Source organism: Cibotium barometz, chromosome 12 (genome assembly GCF_041138505.1).
Source record: "Cibotium barometz isolate CiBa-2024 chromosome 12, ASM4113850v1, whole genome shotgun sequence".
Classification (NCBI taxonomy): domain Eukaryota; kingdom Viridiplantae; phylum Streptophyta; class Polypodiopsida; order Cyatheales; family Cibotiaceae; genus Cibotium; species Cibotium barometz.
In genome coordinates, this window is record NC_141057.1 from 25,189,951 (window position 1) to 25,197,263 (window position 7,313).

Below are 7,313 nucleotides of genomic sequence, written 5' to 3' on the forward strand. Positions count from 1 at the left end.
TTGTGAGGAATACTTATGTGGACCATGCATGATTGGCTGAGCTCTATGGAGAGTGCTTTGGTAAGTTAATTATTCTAAGATTTCTTGATCTGATTTAATTTTACAATTTTAATCATTTTGTATTATTTGCATATCTCATCATAATGATTAGCATGTTTAGCAAGGCTTTCAATATCTGGTTATGTGGGCCTAGATTAGAGACTTGGTACTCAATAGCTTTGAAGAAGGTTGTCTACAAAGGCCACAAAAAGTATCTCCCCAACAACCATCTAGGGAGGCCTCCTCGTGTGCTAAAGCCAAGTGATTGGAGGAGGGAATGGGAAGTGGATCCAAGTTGTTCACCCCCACAGAATGAAAAGGCTATCCATCTTGCATCACTGGATTGATCTTTTAGTCAATCATCATCTTGACCCTATGCACATTTTCAAGAACATAGCTGATATGCTTTGGAAAACCATCAATGGTGCGAAAGAGAGCAAGGCACAAAGGGATGATCTACAAGAGGTGGATCGCATGTGCAACACTTATGGCCAGAGCAGACCTGATGGGAAAGTGATTCTCCCTAGAGCACCTTGGGTCTTAACGATAGAAGAGCAGCGGCATGTAAAGAAGTGCATAAGTGAGTTTTGTACTCCCACTAGTTGTATGCATTGCTTGAAGGGATCATTCACTAAGGATGAAGAGCTTAGTGGCTTGAAGTCTCATGACTGGCACAAATCTTATAGTTTGTGCTGCCAATAGCCATTAAGGATTGCCTTGGTGAAGACATAAGAGCGACAATATACAAGATTACTACAGTGGTACGATGGATATCAAAGAAGGAGATTATAAGAAATACGTTGGAAGCAACTCGTCTAAACTCCATTGAAGCATTTACAATGGCGAAGAAATTCTTTCCAACAAGTTTCTTGACCATTCAATTGTACCTACTTGTTCATGTGGTTAACAAGGTTGCTATAGGAGGTGTTGTTCATAGTCGATGGATGTTTTTCCTCAAGAGATTTATGAAGACATTGAAAGGTTTTGTTCAGTGGGATGGCTTGAATCTCTTGTATACATAACATAATTTCTTAGTACGTCAAACCCTGATATGCCACGATTGTGGACACAAGAAGAGGATGATCAGCTTGTTGGGGAAGATCCTCAAGGGGACAAGGGCTTTAGAGAACAATGGATATGGCATTGCGAAAGAAGATTAATAAATTTTGCATCCTCAACTTAAGTGCTATGCAGAAATGGATCGAGAGATATAGGGTCGCAAAGAAGGAAAGAGACCGAGATCGTTTGAATTTTAGAAAGAGTCGAACAACTAGAGCATTGCCATACCCAGATTCATTTTCTCAACTTCCAGAATTTCATTCTAGTAGATGTCTTCAGCAAATCATGCAACAAGAAAAATACAGTGGTGAGATTATAAGCGACGAGGAGGAGGAAGAGCTTGCATATGGTTGTGATTACCATGTAAGTGAGTTTTTATATGTACACAAGAAACCGTAAGACATAGTCTTGTATATAAGTTTTTGTTCTTGATACAATTTCATGATCTTCTTTTGCTTGCAATATCACAAATTGGTGCACTTTGGTCATGCGGTCGTCTCTTTTGAGTGGAGCAAATAGATAAGAAGAGAACAACATTTGATTGCAGTGTCAACACAAATTTCATGCAAGAAAGTCGTTCTAGTGCAAGTGATCTAAGTTGTGAAGTTGGCATGCTTGATTACTGTGGAACGATACAACACGTTATCAAGGAACTGGGTTCAGAAAGTTTTCTATGTTCATTTTTGATGTGAAGTGGTTCAAGGTAGTGACTTAAGGACCACAAGCAACCATGCACAGAGATAAGAGCGGATTTATTCAAGTAGACTCCACAAAGATATGGACAAACCAAAGGGACACATTTGTGCTACCAGAGCATTGTCAGTAGGTTGTCTTCAAGGTGGACCCGAGAGATCATACATGGTTGTTTGTAATGCAAATCGATCCACAAAGTAAACAATATTTGAAGATATGGAAATTTCAGATGAAGTAGAGGTTGAGGAACCCACTCAAGAAGTACAAGAAATAGATATTGATCGAGTTGAACAACTAGAAGAAGGATCAAATGAAGGTATAGTAATTCAGCAATTACTAGCACTTGAACCAGAAGCAAACACAATAACTAATCCAGAATTCGAAGAAGAGAACGAAGAACAACTTTCAACACAACCACCTCTAATGCTTGAAATAGAAGAGGACGATTCAGAGGCTACACGTATTGATTAAGATGCAGATGGAGAGGTATTTCTAGAAATAGATGTATATGGAGCCATGGATCTAGCTGAGGATGAGAGAGTCGATGATGAGCTATAACATTTTATCTCAATGTTATTTACTAAGAAATACTTAGTTTTTGTCAATGTTTTCTTTTTTTGCACAATCAAATTTTAAGAAATTCAAAATAAGAAAATTTAAAATTTCGATACCTATTTCGACGCTTATTCCGACATTCATTTCGACGCTCATTTTGATGTTTATATCGATGCACATATCGATAGCGTGTAAACCGTCAAATACCAAGTGTCAAAAATGAGTCATCTTGTAGTAGTGTAACTAATCATCATGGGCTAGTATGAACATAAGATGGAATCAAGATTGGATAGGTGGCGAGGGCATGATCAGGTAGCCATTAAGAATCTTTGATGGGGTGGCCTTTATACTTGATTAAATATCTAATGGTAAATATTACCTTTGCTTATTATTGTTGTTGAAAGTTCTTAAAAAAAAGGTTAATAATTCAAAAATGTATTCAAGAAAAGAATGTATAAGTATTATGAATTAGTTTGATGCTATAATGATATGTGAAAAGAAAATTGGAGTAAAAGAGTTGTCATCTCAAATGTGTGGTTGATGTGCTACAAAATAAAGTGTGATTCTATAATCTTTGAAAGACATGTGTATGCATCGCGATAAATATCTTTTTAGGGGGTGGGGGGGTAAGTGAGATTGAAGGAAATGTAAGTGAGAAAAAAAGGGTTCATGGGCTATACTTGACAAAATTGAATATTAGGAGGAAATATGTGAGTGTTTCCAATGGCGATTATGACAAAACATGCTTCATGATCGTTCGTCCAGATCTTTGACCATTTGTCTTCAGGTTTGTCATTAAATATGTGTAACAATACCTTGAATAAGTGTGCATTGCATGCGGATATATAAGCGAGTCACATACATTCTGCCATGAGTTGTAGAAGTTCAAATGGTTGTCATAGATTGTGAGGCGATGGAAGAGTCATTGTGATTATGTACTAAATATTTTGGCAAAAATAAAGTTACAAATATGTAAGGCTTAAAAAGAAATAATGAAAAATAGTTACTTGAATTTAACCCAACATGTGTAAGTGGTCTATAACATGGCCAATTTGTCGCAAGAGCTATGGGAAATTTTTAGAACTTTTGTTGGTTATTTTTGTATAATTTTAGGCCTATTGGAAGCACAAGTGCTTTTGAGTTTATGAGCATGCCAGCTCTACAAAAATATAGCAAGCAATGATATAAAGTCTTGGGCATAGAATACTATTTGGTATGTACAAAGGTATGAGGCCTTAGCCTTACAAAAATATTGATAACAAAATATGAAACCATAAAAGGTATTCACATGTCTTCCAAAATATCTCATAGTGGTCCAACACATGTTCCACAATTAACACATAATCAGTCACTCAATCATTACCTTCATCCAAAATAATATTAGTCATCACTGCACAAAGCCTATTAAGCACATTAATTTTGATTATATCATACCAGTGCACACAGCTAATTAAATTCATTTATCCTGGTAGACATTGTACCATTGCACATAGCTTGATAAAAAATGCGCATCCAAAATAAAAGGCGCATCCAAAATAAAATATCCCAAAGCAAAATAATAGCACTTATAATATCAAGACAATGTACACATGTACAAATTCACCTACGTATGCGTCAAGTAAACTACGATCGTCGTAGATTTAGAAAGGCATCCCAAGAGAATTTATAAAAATGAAAAACGTGAGAATACATATTTCATAGATTAACTCCAATTTATAAATAATGATAAATGTAAGAATATATATTCCATGAATTAACTCCCTATAACATGCCCCGGATAACATGCCCCGGGGGTAACAAGTAATTGTTCTCAATTGCTCATAAAATCATAAATAATTATCATGAGCTAGTATGAACATAAGATGCAATCACAATGGATAGGTGGCGAGGGTATGACCTGATAGCCATCGAGAATCTTCGATGGGGTGGCCTTCATACTTGATTAAATATCTACGATAAATATTACCTTTGCTTGTTATTATTGTCTAACGTTTTGACGAAAAAGGTTGATAATTCAAAAATATATTCAAGAAAGGGATGTCTAAGTATTATGAATTAGTTTGATGCTATAATGATATGTGAATAGAAAATTGGAGTAAAAGAGTTGTCATCTCCAAGTGTGGTTGATGTGCTACAAAATAAAAGTGTGATTCTATAATCCTCGAAAGACATGTGTATGCATCGTGATAAATATCTTTTCAGGGGTAAAGTGTGATGATTGAAGGAAATGTAAGTGAGATAAAAAGTGTTCATGGGCTATGGCGATGTCGTCTTTGATTCTCTATTCGAATATGATTTCGTGTTGCTCCATGAGTTGACAAAACTAAATATTGGGAGGAAATATTGAGTGTTGCTAATGGGGATCACGACAAAACATGCATCATGATCGTTCGTTGAGATCTTTGGGCTATGGTGATGTCGTCTTTGATTCTCTATCCGAATATGATTTCGTGTTGCTCCATGAGTTGACAAAACTAAATATTGGGAGGAAATATTGAGTGTTGCTAATGGGGATCACGACAAAACATGCATCATGATCGTTCATTGAGATCTTTGACCATTCGTCTTCAGGTTTGTTCATTAAAGATGTTTAGCAATGCCTCAAGCAAGTGTGCGTTGCGTGTGGATATATAAGTGAGTCGCATACATTCTACCATGAGTTGTAGATGTTCGGATGGTTGATGTGGATTGTGAGGGGATGGAAGAGTCATTTTGTGATTGTGTACTAAATATTATGACGAAAAGAAATTTGCAAATATGTTAGTCTCGAAAAGAAATAATAAATAATGTTACCTTGATTTAATCCCGGGAGCATGCATAAGTGGTCGATAACATGGTCGCTTTGTCGTAAAAGCTATGGGGAAATTTTAATGGTTATTTTTGTGTAATTTTTAGGCTAAAAAGGGAATTTTAGGCAAAAAGAAGTATTTTTGGAAAGCTAAAAGCAATTTGGAATTTCTCAAAAATTTCTGAGAAAGGGAAAATTTACAAAAACTGAGTCAGGGGTCGAGGGCATTGAAAGCCTTTAGAAAAGCTTAAAAGCTTTAAGGTTTTAAAGCCTTGAAAGGTTTATATACTAAAGCTTCAATAAAGACCGTTAGGTGGCCAAATTGCGCAGCTACGAAAAAGTAGTCAAGGATGAGTTTTGTGCGCCCGACGCAAGAAGAGAGGTGAAGCAAAGCAGAGGAGTAAAACAAAGGTGGTTTTGGGGCTTCGAAGATGAGAGAATTGCATCATCGGGGTAGTGATGGATGAGGAAGAGGGTTAGATTTAGGGGAAAGCCACTTGGATTTTTGGGTGGTTTTGAGAAATACAAAGTCCCTCACGGAGAGGGGTCCCTCTGCTTACTACTTCTCGAGAGTTTGTGTTTGAACTTTTGTTTGGGGTCGAAGCTTTATTAGTTTGTTTACAATCTACAAGCACTTCTCTCGAGAGTTTTTGTTTGGAGTCGAAGGTTTGTTAGTTTGGTTACAATTTACAAGGCCTTGGAGAAAGTGTGTAATTTTTGAACGTTGACGATCAGGGAGGGATGATGTTGTCGGTCCGCCGAGTCGCCCATGCGGGCCGCTTGACTCGTCGACGAAAGTCCGACTGCTGTCTGTCTACATATAAAGTACCTCGACTGTGTCTCTGCCATCTTATCCTTTGCGATTCTTCACCTTTCTTTGCCTTCTATAATCGTGTACTTCTTTCTCATACGCTCTCTCTCATCATCTTGCACAGTTTAGGTACGTACATGGAAAGTAACAGCAGCAGCAGCTGCTGCTCCTCCTATGCGCTGGGCCGCCAGTTGGGCGAGGGCGTGGATGGCATTGTGAGGCTGTGCACGCACAAGCGCACGGGCCAGCAGTACGCCTGCAAGTCCGTGCGCAAATCAGGGAGCGCCCTTCGCCATGTGCGCACGGAAGTTGCGACGCTGGAAAGGCTCAAGGGTCATCCCAACGTGGTTCGGCTGGAAGAGAGCTTCGAGGACGAGGAGTGCGTTCACGTGGTGATGGAGCTGTGCGAGGGAGGAGACCTGCTCGAGCATCTCAGGGACAACACCAGCAATGGGCGCCTGCCGGAGTCCCAGGCAGCTGAGGCTTTCGCGGCCATCGTGAGAGGGGTGTCCTTCTGCCACGACCAAGGTGTCATGCACAGGGACCTCAAGCTAGAGAACGTGCTCTTCGCTGATCGAGGAAGAAGTTACTCCCACCTCAAGCTCGCGGACTTCGGCGCCTCTGCTGACTTCTCCCACCGTCGAGTCTTCGACGACGTGGAGGGCACGCCATGCTACCTCGCTCCCGAGATCCTGCTCACCGGCACCCACGACCAGAAGGTGGACGTGTGGAGCTTGGGCGTGCTACTCCACATGTTGCTGTGCGGCTATCCGCCCTTCGACGGGGATACCACCGCGGACATCTTCGAGGCCGTGAAGCGAGGGAGGCTGGATCTGAAGAGGGAGCCCTGGCCGTCCATCTCAGCCCCAGCCAAGGAGCTTATCAAGGGAATGCTGCAGCGGAACCCCTACAGACGGATGAGACTCAGGGACCTGCAGCAGCTGGCTCACCCTTGGCTACAAGATCATGTGCAACAGCATCATACCCAGAGTACAAGTCCAACTAAAAACGCCGGCAACAGCCTGCAACAGGAATGCTTAGCTCTAAGCTGTTAGTTAACGAAGGAATTAGGGGCTGGACACTGAGCACAGTTATTAGGAGCTTCTTGTGGTGCAATATGGGAAGGGAGAACCATTCTTTTTTTGGGGGGGGATAAACCCTTTTAGAGTTCACCTTGCACAAGTTTTGATGTGTAGGCCTGCCCACAACAGAGAAGTGTTGAGTTCTGTCTCTAGGATGGCATACAATGCAGTAATCCAGGGTTTTCTTTTTTGTAAAGTAGTGTATAGGCGACGAATAAATAAATATTCAAGTAAGGTCATTTCGTTGATTATTGATTTCACTGCCGAGAAATAACCCACCCGTGCT

The 7,313-nt window shown here is 40.1% G+C and overlaps 1 pseudogene; it reads left to right on the top strand.

The window, feature by feature from the left end:
* The first annotated feature begins 6,082 nt into the window (after positions 1-6,082).
* Positions 6,083-7,000, top strand: LOC147633210 (calcium-dependent protein kinase 7 pseudogene; annotated as a pseudogene).
* The last annotated feature ends 313 nt before the right edge of the window (positions 7,001-7,313 follow it).